This window comes from Platichthys flesus, chromosome 20 (genome assembly GCF_949316205.1).
Source record: "Platichthys flesus chromosome 20, fPlaFle2.1, whole genome shotgun sequence".
Classification (NCBI taxonomy): Eukaryota; Metazoa; Chordata; class Actinopteri; order Pleuronectiformes; family Pleuronectidae; genus Platichthys; species Platichthys flesus.
Window position 1 is genome coordinate 15,952,033 of NC_084964.1, and position 15,979 is coordinate 15,968,011.

General features: G+C 42.5%; 1 protein-coding gene across 4 annotated transcripts in view; it reads left to right on the forward strand.

Moving 5' to 3' along the window:
* Positions 1-15,979, forward strand: part of plce1 (phospholipase C, epsilon 1) — a 76,767-nt gene that overhangs the window by 16,182 nt on the left and 44,606 nt on the right. The window lies entirely within an intron of this gene.

Genomic DNA, 15,979 nt, shown 5'->3' on the forward strand with positions numbered 1-15,979 from the left:
GAAATTTGTATCTATTCGCTCAAGTGGATGTCATCCTATCACGACTCTGAATTATCGGTGGCTCTTGCTTTGTGTTGTGATCGGTTTGCTTCACAAAAACAACAGTCCTGGCCACGTACATCATTTCCTGCCTGGGTGGATTAGGAGAGACGCTATCAGTCCCTGTCACAGGACAACTCTTTGGCTCTTACAGACAAACACACAAACGCACACACACACACGCACATGCGCACTTCTTTTTCTTATTCAGTGTCCCCTATGGCGTCTTTAGTGTCCACGATAATAACGTCCACTTGTGTTCCGATAGAGAATACTTCTATTTATTTAAAAAGATAAACCAGTGACTGCATTTACATGGACACCAATAATCTGATTATATTCTGAATGAGAGATCACACAGATTATGATGTTTACAACTCCTATAGGACGTTATAATGCGATTAAGACGTACATGTCTACTCAAGTTTGAAAAACTCCCCGTCTTTATTAGATTATAGTTTATTTTCCGATTATGACCTTTAGAAAAAGCTGTTTGTGTTAAATTCAGATTATTGTCTTCGTGGGTTAATATCACAATCTTTGTGTCCATGTACAAATTTGCTTTAATTCACCGGACCCTTTGAAGATTCATTTGAAGGAACTGACTATTTCCTGGATCACATTTTATTGACTTGCAGGGTTAGATTACAGTGATAAGATCTTGCTTTTCGGTTTAATCAGGTCTGCAAATATTATACTTTCCCAAACAAGAAGATTTAAATATAGATTGTCGCAGCCTGTTAACTTGTTAAACTCATTCTTCTTTGCTCTGTTGAACGTTACCTTCCCTCCAACTCTTTGTCAGTTCAATATCCGTCCCTGTAAAAATCTCAAAGACCGGTTATTTCCCATCTGAGGTAATAACTCTAGCAAACACATCACACACGTCTTCGGTACCAATTACATTTGTTTTCAGGAGGAAGCTATTAAAATAGAAGGTCCAGCAAATATCCGGTGGTGGTGTCATCCGTTCCCTTGCCAGACGATGTCATGAGCTGAGGTGGAATTGATTCTTTTCTAGATAATTGCTCGGGTGAATAGAGTGGATGGTTTGTTAGGAGCCTTCAGACGGAACCACATGGGCATAGGAAACGCACTGTATGCATGGAATTACAACCGCAGGCCTGTGGATGTGGACAGAGGTTTAACAAAGAATAGCTCCTGATGCAGCCAGGTGGAGGCTGTGACAACTGCCTGAGAGATGCATGCACATTTCAAGGTGAACCGGGGTTGGAGCGACTCTGTGGCCTGTCAGTCTCCTGCAGGAGGCGTGGGCTGCGTTCAACCCGCACACCACACAGCTAAAGCTTCTATTTAACCATAAACAATGTGACACACAAGCGTTGGAGCCATGGCAGCTGAAGTCGTCTCTCGAGGTAGATGACATGGGTTTGAATACATATTTAATACTTAGAAATTAGCTTGATGTTACGGTCTGCGCCTTCGCCTCGTCAAGCAGCAGCTGGCACTTTTGTCGGGGAACTATAAACTCCATTGTGTGCGTTGATATTTGACTAGGCAGGGAACGTAGCTCACAGGCGGCTGCACATCGTCTGGCTAAACAAAAACTTGCAAAACGGTGCAACAACGCTTTGAGACGGAACATTCCCCTGCTGTTGTGTCTTTGTGTGTGTCCTCATTAAGGCGTGCAAACACACAAAAAGATCATAATAATGTCACAATTATAAATCGTCCCAATTATAAATCAGTCAACCGACTTTAAAACGCACCCAGAATGTGCCACAGGGAGAAGTTCACTTCTTACTTTGAGCTCGAGGGCTGTTGGTTTAGTCGCTGACTCAGCACATCTACGACATGCCGATCATGTCGAACATATTTGTGACTGAAACGTTCCTCGTGTGGGAAATTGACTCATTAAAGGAGACACAGTGCACCAGTAGAAGGAAGTGGTGGTTCTAATGATCCTCCAGTCTGTGGTTGTCACATGGCCCGCAGGTTTATAAAGTTTCTGTTGAGAGTTAAAACCGCTTCCATCTGGGATCTGGTTCCATGTCGGTCAAACACCTGAATCGAATAAATGTCAAATCGGATCTTCCACCTCGTCCCACAGATCTCCCCCCCCCCCCCCCGGCCTTTATTACCGAGGAGGGACTTGGAATCGGTTCATTCATTCAGCCTGTAAAATAAAATCCAAACTGTAATATCAAAGAAATATAAAAGAAATAGTGTTTTCACTTAAGGAAACCAAAATTAGCACACACACAGACACACACAGACACACACATGCGCTAACTCCACATGCAGGTCACACATATTTGACCTTGTGTCTATTACTCTTATGTTCTCTCGCTGTGTGTTGTGCCACTATAAAGGAATGTGCCAAACAGGCCACTTTATTACTCAGCTGGGTGTTGGGGCTTAGGCAGGGATTAGAGAGAGAGTGTGTGTGTGTGTGTGTGTGTGTGTGTGTGTGTGTGTGTGTTTAGTCAGATGTGTGCCTACACAGAATAACAGGGTAGGACAGTAAATATCTGGCGTGACCTCTCGGCTCCTTCAAACTGGAATCTGTTGGTTTTTAATGGAGGTTCGGTCGAAGCGGCCGCACACAGACACACACGTGGCCGCTGCTCTCGCTTTTGTCCGGGCAAATTCCGTCCGTTTGCTTTTGTGGGGTTTACAGAACGGTGTGAAAACTGCGTGTGAGTGTGTGTTTTCGCTGCAGGCCTCTCGCATCCCGGTGACATTGTGGGAAACGGCCCCCAGAGGCTGGGAGAGCGTCCCCCGGTCCAGAGATCCAGCTCCGGGGCCGTCGGGCTGCGGGTCAGGGACCTGGTACACAAACAAACAGCTGGAGATTATTGACCCCACTGAGGGGAATACACAAACTTCTGATATTACACAGGTTATAGGGGCCTTGTTGTTTTGGACTAGGCCGTTGGAAATTCTTTATATGTGTTATTATCCGTTGAGGCCCACGTACAGTTGGAGAAACGTAAAACTAGACTTTCCTGTCACAGTGACTAGCTCCAAAAAACTGTTGTTGTTCTTTGGCCCTCGCCCTGTTTCATCACCCTCACGTGGCAGTCGGCCCACACGGCTGCGTCATGTGTCAAACTGATCTCTTCCAGTGATGCACTCCCATTACGGCGTTGACGACAACAAGACCAGTAAACACCATCTGGTTTGATTTGTATGGAAATTGACCAACACACCCACAAAAAACACCAACAAACAAAACAGGGATTAACCGAGAGTGAGAGTTGCGGGTCGCTGCAGTTGTTGTTGTTCTCAAAGATTTAACACAATTGCTGTAAAAAATAGCCGTGTCACCCCCCCTTCCTATAATACCTCGACTCAACCAAGAGGGATTGAGCCAAAAATAAACCCTGGAGCTTGTTATACAAAAACAGCTCCTGCTAATGACGGAGCAGTATCAGAGGGCAAAGGTCAAACATCTTCAAAGCAGATAAGATTTTGTAGATATGACTCATGGTTTGATATGAAAAATTTATGAGACATCAGGAAAATTAGGTTGATAGTTTATGATCTGAGTTGGTGAGAGAAGTGACACGTGAAGAGTCGGCCTTTGGTGCCACCTACTGGACAAATGATTATCTCGTGCTGCAGATAAGAAGAGATGAGATTGCGTAATTTATTTTGGCATTAACCTTATAATGTTTTGATTTGGTGCTTAACATTTTACTGAATTGAATTTGTTTTATTGTAGTTCATTCATTTTTTGCCATGGAGCTTCTGAAGCACTTTGTAACAAAAGTGTTATACAAATAAAGTTATTATTATTATTAAAATTATTATTGTTATATACATATCCACTGGGGGGCAGCAGACTGTTTGAAATGAACACAGCCTTTGCTGCTGACATGATGAATCTTGTAAATATTGTCCTGTAGTTCTAGTTAGTAATAAATCCTCTGTGATGTGTACAGATAAAGATGTTGTGTTGAAGTTCAGTGGCTGCAAAGTGTGTGCACGGTCACATCACACTGTATCACTGTCCTCACTCACATGAATTAGTGCCTGTGTGCAGTTAGTGCAGTAACTGTAGCATAAATACATCTGAGGCGTGATTACCGGCTCGGGAAGCTGCAGCCTCTTCAGCTGAGTGTCCGGCAAAGAAATGCAAAGAGGGCCGTCCACTTTGTTCTGGAAACCACTTTGATGTCAACTGGGATTGAACCAAATTAATTTTTCCACTTGATTAAGCAGATTCAATGGGACATTATGTTTTCAGTTAGGTGTGAGAGAAGAGGAAGAACCTCGCTCAGCCTTTGGTTTGGAGGAAGATTTAATACAATTCACTTTAATAGTTCTTCCGTCCCATTGTTTTGAAGATGATATCTCAAGAACACTTCACATTTCTTCCAATATGCTGGAAATGTTCAGTTGAACTGATCACGGCGGCTGAAGCCTCAGGAAACAGGGAGTTTGTTTGAATTTGCGCAATTGTTCATTCAGACCAATGGATGAACTGATTAGAATTTGATGGTCAAAGGTCAAAGGTCACTATGTCTTGTGAATGCAACATCTGAGGAATACCTTAAGGGAATCTATTTTCCCCTCACAGATGAACTGGTTAGATTGGGGTTGGTCAAGGTCGCAGTGGTTTCTCAAAACTAATTTTTAGGCATCTTAAACATAATATCTCGAGTCTGCTCTTAGAGAATTTCTTCAACTTTTGACCTAAAGACAAAGTAATTCGATTTCATTGGTCAAAGGTTGGTGGTCACGGTGACCTCATGAGTCAGGAAAAGCAAGGGACAGTATTTTGATTGAAACTGAAGGATGGTTATTATAGATCTTAATATTTTATTTAATAATTCTATAAATACAAATTAGTTTGTTTTAACAGATGTTTGTAAACTATAATTTCAGCTTTAACACCTCAACTTAAACATCGAGGTCAGCTTGTGCTATACACTACGGCATAAAAGATAAAATGATAAAAGTCGTACTTATTAGAAAGTGAAATGTTTTATTAACGCAGACACTTCATAAACACTGGTGATCATGTTTGTCAGATGAACTGCTTGCCTGTGTTTCCCTCAGAATCTGACCCGTGTCACTGGAATCAAAGAATGCTTCTGTTTATGTTTCATACTTTGCTGTCGTTCTGACTCTGTCTCCAGTGGACACAGTGTCCAAAGTGTCAACGGAGAGTCTGCTGATACGTATAATATTAATATTGCAGAGAGCTGTTGGTATGGAGTGAACAGAGGAGGAAGTGGTCGTATCTCAGTCGGTTGGTTTACTGGGGACTTGAAAACGAGCTGGAACGTGGATATTGTTTCATTGTGACGCCTCTCAGGTGATTTGAGCTCAGTCGGACAACAAGCAGGTTCTCGTTTGACTTCAGTCGCCATATTATAGTTTTTTATGCAGGTGGAAGCGATATCAGAAAATAAAAATGTCACATAAACACTCAACAGACTAATTACAACACATTTGCTGCTATGATTTGATTGTTTATCTTTTTTTCAGGACAACATCTTGATTTAAAACATTTTAAAACATTAAACATAAAGCACAAATGAATAGATGCAGAAAACAATAACAACTTCACTTTCACTTTCTCTCTCATTCTCATCTTTCATCTCTGTCAGATTTCACAGGGTTTTTTCTGTCCTGCTGAAAAATGCAGGGATACGTTATTTTTTATAATTTGAACTGAAGAGAAACCTTGTTGAGAAAAACTTGGTTCACTTTATGTCGACAAATGACAAAACACATCAGCTCACATGCATCCTGCTCTGTTCACAAGACAAATCACAGTTGAATAGGACATGTAGGAAATAGCTTTTGGCTGGTTGGAGATTTGTATTTGTGTTATTTATATTCTCGGTTTACATATTTTACTCTTCTATCGACATAGTTTTCTTAAAATACTTATTGTTGCTACTGCACAGTTTCATTAGATGGAAACGTTTTCTGACATCACCCATGGAGGCTCTTACGTTATCTCTTTGTATATAAAGATGGACGACAGGACAGCTCCCCAAAAGCCAAAGTCTCTCGTTGCAGCTCTGCCTTGAACCCTGCCTCCTCCACGTTAGGGGATAGGACACGGACAACCATCCTCCTGTGCTTGACAATGTAGCTGTGTCTCAATCTGAATTCCTTCGGTTGATAAAAAATGTAGAAAAGAATTATTTTTAACATTTGTATGCTTTTTTCTTTGATAGAGTACTTTGATAGAACAACGGTTGATTGTCTCTGTTTAGCCGACACGACCGATGCTCAGGCTTCATTAGTCGATTATCAGGTTCTGTGTGATTCTTCTTAATCAAACCACAGAGACGTTATTTGAGTTTTGTCAGACGCTGTTTACACGTAGGACCGGATCCCAGAGGAGGACCGGATCCCAGAGGAGGACCGGATCCCAGAGGAGGATCGATTTGAGACCTCGTCTTCCAGTGTCTCGTCCGTCTCTGTGTGTTTAGAGAGAGCTCTCTGATAACATCTCCTCTCTCCTGCTGCCGAGGTTGTTGGCAGAGTGTGTTGCCTCATAACCTAATATGGGGGTTCCCTCGGTCGCCCCTCCACCTCTCGTCTCTCTCTCACTTCTGTATCTCTCCCGCCCATCTTTATCTCTCTCTTTCTCCCCTTTTTCACTGGCTTAACTGATGTAGAGATCTGTCTCCCACTCCCATTCTTCCTCCCTCTCCCTCTCTCTCTCCCTCTCTCTCTCCCCCTCTCTCTCTCCCCCTCTCTCTCTCTCTCTGTGGGCTTTCCCTCTGCTCCAGCGTCCTCTCTCACTCCTGTAAGTGTGCACACAGACTGAGGGGGATTAGCACTTGGTGGCTTTTCTTCCATTTTCCTCCATGTATTCGTCTTTTTCTGTGCTCCAGTAAGTAAAAACTGTTTTTACTTGGCGGTTCCTGCTGAACTTTCTGCTTCCAGCCTCCTTTTCATTCATCGTGTGTTGCGGCTGTGATGACCTGGAGTTTTTTTAAGATTCTCCCGTCTGTTTGGTCAAGATTTCCCAGAGCGGACGTTATCGCGTTTCTGTTCTGTCGCCTTAAACCAGGAGGGAATGCAATGTGACATTTATATATTTTTTTTTAATGGAACATAACTTTAAGGTGTTGGTTAATGCTGGCTCTGCCGAATCAAACGCAACAGAATGAGGTATTAAAAGCTTTAATGCATAAAAGATTTTATTTGTTTCCACCGGGAGTACATATTATTTCTTTTTAACTTTCATTAGTGAAAATCCCTCAGCGGTCTTATCTGTGGCTGTGTGATCAGGCCTGTGTGCTGTTATGTAGCAGAGAGCGGCGGCTCGTTGTGCTGTGACATCATGAGAACTGTAAGTTGGGGGGGCTGGCGTGGAGGGGTCCCACTGGGTGCTCTGGGTAATGGGTTCCAGGTTGTTATGGCCCTCACCATGACCCCGCTGCTTTTTCCTCTCTCCAACTCCTCTGTCATAATTTGTTCCCACTGTACTTCCTCTGGCTTCTCCACTCTTGTTTCTTCGATTACATTTTTTTTTGTATCTTATTCTCGTGCATAGTTTGCATTTCTCTCTAAGAAGCTCCCCTGAGGCTAAATCTGAATTAAATCTTATTTACACTGCTTTGATTGTGGAGACAAGGAATCAAACAAACTGTACAAACCTTATCTGATTTCTTTCCACCACAAATTAAGCATTTCCTTAGGACTCTGTGCAGAACATAGTATTCTCTATTCTCATTATATTTGACTTTTTCCCATACAAACTATGTAGCACACCTTTTGTCTCATTATTATGGATGATTGCAATTAGGGATTGTTACCGTTACAACACTTATTTTCTATGTTAATCTAATCAGTTCTATTTGTTATTTTGAAGAAGAACCAATTAAGAGCAGTATTAATGTTGTTTTATTTCCTCATGTGCTATTTTATACTTTTACTGTGTGATACATTACCTGAAGCCTGTAAATCCCAGAGCTCACCCCGGCTGTGAGGGATCTGAAGCTACAAGTTCAAATCTCTGCACGACAACTCAAATGATGCTCTGACAGCTTCAGATTGAGTTCCTCGAATGCCCCCTTAACAATTAGCTAATGGTCATTTTAAATCAACCACCCGTGTCTGTGTAATTATATCAACATACAACTGAGCGTCATGAACTAAGAGCAGATATTTCTCCGTCTGTATTTCTCCACCTTTACGGGCAGTGAACCTGTGTCTGCATTAACTGTGACGTTTAATCACACTTTTAAACATTGTGTGTCTCTGTGTGTGTGTGTGTGTGTGTGTGTGTGTGTGTGTGTGTGTGTGTGTGTGTGTGTGTGTGTGTGTGTGTGTGTGTGTGTGTGTGTGTGTGTGTGTGTGTGTGTGTGTGTGTGTGTGTGTGTGTGTGTGTGTGTGTGTGTGTGTGTGTGTGTGTGTGTGTGTGTGTGTGTGTGAGCTGCCTCGCCCCCTCGAACAGGGAAAGAGAGAGAGAGAGAGAGAGAAAAATAATTTTGAGACAATGCATCATATAACAATGTGCAAGATAACTCTTATGTAGCAATAACAAAAGGGAAATCTAATTTGGTTATTTTCATATAGACCATAATTTGTAGTAATAAAGCTTAATATTGCTATTCCTTATTGTCCTTAGTAGTCTCTCTTTACTCTTAATTACATTATTTCGTCCTTTCCTGTCATTCTCTTTTCTCTTTCTTTCCTTCTCTGTGTTCTCCTCATCTTTTTCTTTCTGACTCTAAAAGGAGACGAAAACCAGCAAAATCATTTGTGAATTAATTTTCTCTACAAGAGAGTGAGGTTGTTGTTGTTTTTTGTTTCTCTTTCATAACTTCAGTTTCCCACTGCTCTTGACCCAACTGTGAAACACACACACACACACACAAAGTACACAACATAAGCCCTAAGCTTGTTAAAAGTGTGAGCCTGTGCTCGGAGGTGGGCCCTGCTCTTGGATCTTGGGGGAAACAGCTCCTTGTGACATTCGACAGGGGATTATGATTCCAGTCACCCACGGCCTCCTCCTTTCTCTCTCCCCTTGTATTTTGCTCTCTTCACCTTCTTTCTACTGCACTCCCTCTTTTCCTTGTCCTTCTCCTTTCTCCTCCTCTTCCTCATCCTTCAATTAACACCTTCCCTTTCACCTTCTCCACCTTCCTGTTGAACTTCTCTTCTTGTGTTAATAAACCTTCCTCCCACCTTTTAATAGTCTCTTACCTTCTATCATGGCTTCTGTGATTAACTCTCTTCCTCCTCTTTGTCTTTCCTCCTCGTTGCCTAATGTTCTTCCAGATTTTCCAGTAATTCATGGATCTGTTGTGATTTCCTGTGATTGGATAAAGGACCTAAACTACAAAGCTGCTTGTTCTTACCATGTTATTGAAGTTAAAGCTTTGAAATAAACTGTAAATCCGTGTTATATTCATTAAATAAACACCGTATACACCCTTTTAGATCCTCCCACAGTTATTATATAGAATGTTTTTATTACATTTTTCATGTAATGGCCAACGACTATGTCAGTGTTATGGGAATCCCAGGGAAAACAAGGACATTGGGGGTTTCCCCCCCTCCCACACACACTCAACGTCCACATTACAGTTACAGCACAGTGCAGCATGACTCTATCCCCCAGAAATGTTTGCATCATACTCCGCCCACTGAGCCACCGAAGACGTGACCTCAGACGTGAGGGGTTCTCGTTTCCAGACTTACCCTCCTCTGGTTCCTGTGTAACCACCCCCAGCAGTTTTCAGTTTGCATAGTATTGATCTCTTTGTGTCTCTTCTGCCTTGTGTCAGTCGTTTCCTGTTTGTCCAGTGGAGCGGATGTGTATGGTGAAGTGAACGGCTTCATCCCTGTGATGTGGCTGAAAATACTGAATCCCTCAGAGAGATGTTTTGAAAATCAGATAAAAACTATTAGAGGCTCATCATTTTAATGCCTGGCAACACGTTTCCCATTCTAGTGAACATGATATATCAGATATGTCAGAGGTCAAGTTCACAGTGACCTCATGTTCTTGATAACGTGATATTTCAGGAACACCTAAAAGAGAATTTCATTACATTTGGTACAAACAATCACTTGAGTTTTCACAGAACTCTTTTTATTATTCCTTTTGATTACATCATCTTAAGAACACTATGAGAGAGTTCTTTCAATTTTGGCACAGATATTCATTTAGACTGATTAGCTGATTAGAGTTTGGTGTTCAAAGGTCAAAGGTCACGGTGGCCTCACAGAACACGTTTTGAACATGATTTCTCAAGTCTACCTTTTGGGAAGTCACTACTTGGACTCAAACTGATCGTGAATGTCACCTTGACATAAATGATTCAGCAACATTTTTATATTAGAACTGAAACTGCACTGGTTGACAGAGACACACAACCACACAGCAGGGATTCTAGTTATATATATACCTCGACCATTGTGCTTTAAGTGCTTGACTGCTTATGCATATGATAACATTGCAAATACTCAGACATCAGTCCTTCCTTTATATGCATCACTGACTAGAAGCATGGGGACCACTTACACACACACACACACACACACTATACATTTACATACACTCATCTACAACTATGCAAGTACATAAAAACAGACAATATATACACGACAGAATCTGGCGGTATGGGAATCTGTTTGTGCATTCACTTAACTATAGAACTTTTTTGACTTCGTGAGCTGGTGTACACACACACACACACACACACACACACACACACACACACACACACTCTCTCAATTGAGCGCAGCGTTCACTCAGCCCGCAGTGAGACAGTCCAGGCTCAGGCTGCGGCCAAAGCAAACATTACCTTGTGGAGACAGGAGCGGTAGAAAAGGTCGGAGCCAAAGAGGACGGTGCAGAGAGGTTGTCTGTTTCTCGGTGATACAGACCAGGATTATGGGAAACTGGGGAGTGCTGAGCAAGTGTGTGTGTGTGTTTGTGTGGTAGACACAACCGAAAACCACTCATGTTCAGCCTCAGACGTGGGGACGTCTGCTCGGCATGTTTGGCTGCTCTTGGTTTATGTCTTTTGATTTAGCTTGTTCTGTCGAGGATGGGTAGAGTTAGTGGGTTCATGTGTAGAGTCCAGAGCGGCTGAACATACCCGGCTCCTCCACAGGTTTTCAAATAGTCTAGGATCAGTTGATTTAAATGTGCATGTCACATTGGGTGGGCAGGATGAGCATTTCCCCCATTTCCCCCTCGCGGAGCTTTGTCGGCTCCGTTTTCCCAGCATTGAAGCAAACACACGTCTGGGTGATATGATGGATTTCAGGAATACGTGGCTTCCTCAGACCTAAATCTTCCAGTGTTGTACAGAACGGGGAGAACAAAGCGACGGGGGAGATTCAGCTCGGTTTTCACTGAGCTCTCATCCCTCAGCAAAAACCATTTGAGTTTGGCACAAGCACTGGGTAGATTATATCATCTCTGGTTTGTCTAATACTGTTGAACTGGAGTTGATGACACCTTTTGAAAGAGCTTCTCCAAGTGGCCTTTAATGTTCCCCTATTAAACTTCAGTGTTTTAAAGATATAATATAAGCAGGAAAGAAGTTTCTTTTTTTAGGAGGAACTAAAAGAGAATTGTGCCACATTTGCAAATGTCCTCAAGTCGTATTCGCTTGTGCAAAGAAGGAAGGAAGGGTTAAGAGTGACGTGTCTCCCAGAGACCTCAGCTCTGGGTCCAGACCAGAATAACAGACCCCCCCCACACACACACACTCTAACCTCAGCTAACCTCGACCCTCCACGTTGCTTCTAAAAGTAGATTTCAGCCCAAATGATGCTTTTCTGTTCCTTCACTGCCGCCGTCGTGGGAGAGTACAGTAGCGGGGGTGGAGAGGGGGTGGAGAGGGTACTATCCACCGATATGTCTAATCCCATGTGAGCATTTAACAGCACGATATCAATACTGGATCTAACTTTGTGTCTTGTGTGTAAGTGTTCTTGTTTTCTGGTACACAGACACACTGACCTTGCCGACACCAGTTGTCCTCGTGGGGACCTAATGAGTCAAAACAGCATTTCTGAGGTCCTTGTTGAGGTCGGGGGTGGGTTGTGCATTGAGATTAGGTTATTGGGAAGGGGCTAGGGAATGTATTTTGTTAATAGCAGAGTGCATACCTCCGCCAAGGCACGGCAACATGTCAACAACACCTGTCTCACTCGATGTTAAAAGGAAATTCCTGGATCGGCTCCTTTCAGCAGATGTTGGCAGAGGTAAAGAGTATCCGCACAAAGATAAGTGTGTGTGTGTGTGTGTCTGTGTGTGAGCATGGTAATTGTACAGGAGAGGAAACGACACAGACACACACTCCATTGAAATATTTCACAGACAGCTGAGCTTTATTGTATCATGACACAAACATGTAAGGATAACGAATAAGATTATATAACATCGATATTTTATTTATAGTTGTTTATTTATTTATTTATAGTATATAACCATTAGCCAGTTATATTTTACATTTATTTTTCCAGTGATACATAGGATATTTTATATTTTCAGGTTGTGGTTGCTTTGGTTGTTTGCTCTGATCAACAACTTGATAGCTGTGTTACATCAGACTTATTGCTTATACAAAGTCATAGAATAATATGATTGAGGTTTTTGCATGTGCACAATAATGCCAAGTAATTTAAGAGGGTTGTGTGTGTCTGTGTGCGTGTGTGTGGAGATGGTGTCAGCGTGCGAGTATTTGAGTGTGAGCAGGGTCGCTCATCAAAGTGAGGAAGTCGACATGTGGGTGGTTGGATTACAGACTGACGGCCTCGGCCCGCATGAATCATAGTTCATTCGCATGTCTGCATTTTAGCATGTGTGTCATTGCGTGTGTGCATTCCAGCTCAAAGTTCATTAGATCTGCATGGCACCCCAAAGCCCCCCCCCCCGTGCTAATCCCTTCCCAGAATGGATGTTGCCAGGCAGAGAAATGACCCAGTGGAGCGCTAATGTGGCTTAATTACAATCTCACTCATAAACCGTCGGTTGTGAGGAACGTCTGCCAGTGAGTCATCGCTTCAATATCTGTGTTTGGTGACTCATAATTGTTTTATTCAGTTTTAATTCATGCAAGGGGGGGGAGCTGGTACAGACGGGAACAATCTCATACGTTTGAGCTCTGTGCTCTCCTAATGTCCTGAGGTGTCAGCAAGCTTGGAGACAGCAGTGGACGGTCAGATTGGTGATGTCATGTTGTAAGTGTTTAACAGGAAGAACTGTCACATAACTTCCTGTTTAGACTTTCTGCTACAGTTTTAATTAGTTCAGATTAAAGTCGGTTTCAGATAATATCTGGAAAATATCTTGAAAATTGGGTCTGGACACATCATTAGCTTGCCTTTCATATATGAGATTGTTTTCAGGACAGATGCATTCACAACATCAGTTTACAGCGTATTTCATTGTCTTGAAATGCATCTTCATCCATCTTCCCCGTGCACAGCTCCTCTTTTTCATCCTGAGATATTTGTATTCTTCCGGTTTCACGTCCGCCACACGTTAGAATTGTCCTCAACGCGCCCCAACCGCTCACTCTGACATTCCCCAGACATTTCACTAAGGGGCTGGAAGGAAAAGTGTCTGAAAACGATTAACTCCCACGTTTGCCTTCGCACATACAGGCCCTCTAGAAGAAATCAAATATATATCAGCCTGAACTGTGAAGGAACATGAGCTGGTTTCCAGAGTAGGGGTTGGTGATTTGCATTTTAAAGCATTAGTCCTCAAATCATCATTTCCAAACAGTCGGTTCCACGTGTTTCAAGCAGCAGTGGAGAAACAGGAGCGGTTGACAACCTGTAGAATTTGAGTGTCCACTACACAGTGATTTGAAGTTGCTGTAACTTACTGTAAGTGCAGCTCAATCAGTGATAATTTAGCTGAGGCCATCAGCGTTTCCTGTGCACATGCAGTGAAACATGAGCTCCAGGGCTGCGTCCGTGGCAGTTGACTCATTTAGCTGCAGCTCTGCTAAGTGGCTGAATGGGAAGAGCAGTAGCATCGTAACCCACCAGGAAGAAGGACACAGTACACATAGAGACATGTACTTATGCAATTAGGGCTGAAATGCAATTACTGTGCTCGTTGTGTCCCTCTGCCTGCCGGCCTTCATTACGACGACTGGTTATTTGCATTGAGATTGAGCAAGTGCTTGAAATCAACGATCAATGGTGTTGATTTATTTGATTGTTTCCCATTAATTGATTTTGAAATCTAGTTTTTATCGTGTTCACTCCGTCCATAACTCACAGCTTCCCCCGCTCCCTTGTGCCTGCAGGAGAACACTTCCATCCTGTCTCAGTTAGTTATGGATTCACTTGTCTTGTGTGAAACCCGAGAATCACTGAAACGTCTTCGATCCTTGGATGCATGAAAGTGGAGGTGCAGATCCTTGTGTGTGTTTGTTTGTTTGTGTGTGTGAAGACAGCTGCTCCGTGTCCTTCAGAACCAGCTTCACATTCCGCACAGTGTTCTTTCAGACTTTGTGTCGCACACACACACATGTCTATGTGCACACACAGGCGTCTATGTGCGCACACACACTCTCACACTAAACTCTTATCCCCTCATTAATCACCTTATTCAAGCTGCAGGTCTGTGTGTTACAGTTGAACTAACATTGTTTAACCTCTCCCGTCTGAGGAGAGAGGATCGTTTTCAGATGGTTTCATGGGGGAGAAATGAAAGGAGGACAAACTGACTTTAATGATTTAATACGTAGCAATTCTTCAGTAAAATGTCTTAAAAGTGACCATATATTCATATTTACTATGATTTATACACACAAATACAAACTCCATTATTAGTTCTTGTGTTTGGCTGTCGGTAGTCGTTCATTCCAGTTGTGTTGCTAAAGCTTTTAAGGTTTCTCTCTCCAGAAACGTTCAAGCAGAACTTCTCGACCCCAGTTCCCTGTGTATCAGTATCAGTTCGGACTTTTCTCGTGGAAATGTGGAGCAGATAATAAAGGCATGAGCTCCATGTTGTGGAAAAACAGGGTAAATGTCTCAGACTGCACGTCTCTGCACCGTGTCCAGATGCTGATAGGGAGAGTCAAGTCTTTCACTCTGAGCCAGTGAAGGTTCTGGACAAGGAAAGACCAAAAAACACAAATCCCTGCCTCTCCATGTATAAACGTGCAGGCTGGTATGTCTCCTTTCCCTGGAGAAGGCCCCGATCTGACAAGAACTGAGTCTGCACCCCCCCCGGGCAGGAAACCCATCCCATGGAGAGAAGGAGTTGTGTGTTTGTCTGTCTGTGTGTGTGGTTGTGCATATTATGCCACAGCAGTGCCAGCCTGCACGGAATATGTCCTGGACATTTTGACCCCCCCCTGTCAGAGAGGTCATGTTTTCCCTGCTGTCCATTCGTTTTTTTGTCGGTAAGATTACACAAAATAAACTCCAGGGTTTTCCAGGAATCTTGGTGGAGGGATGCGTCGTGTGTCAGGGAGGAAACCTTTATATCATACTGGTTTGGATGTGGATCAGGGGACAGATCATGGATGTTTTTCATAGTTTTCAACATTTCTCCAGGGAATAATTCTTGGTTCTTAATGGAAAAGAACCACACATTTATGGACGGATATCTATGAGTGTGTGAAATATTGAATATGAGGAAGCTGTGGGGTGAAGTATGCGCTGCACTCAGAGCTGGTCTGGTTAAAAACGCGATAAACGTCTTATATTGTATTTATTTTATATTGTTGGGCTACAACACATGAAAACAACTTTATTATTTTGCTTATGCTTTGTGAATGTATGACACAATGTTTTGCTGCTTATCAAGTTTTAAAAACAACAACCTTCACTCAGACGTAAGAAAATATTTTTATAAATCAGAAATAGTTACTTGACAATTATTGTGAAAATCAACGATATTAACTTATATGAAAATTCTTATTTTGATCACACTCTTGAGAATTTGACCCATAAGCCTTTGGATAATGTGACAAATATCTTAAGACATTTATATTTAAAAACAAAT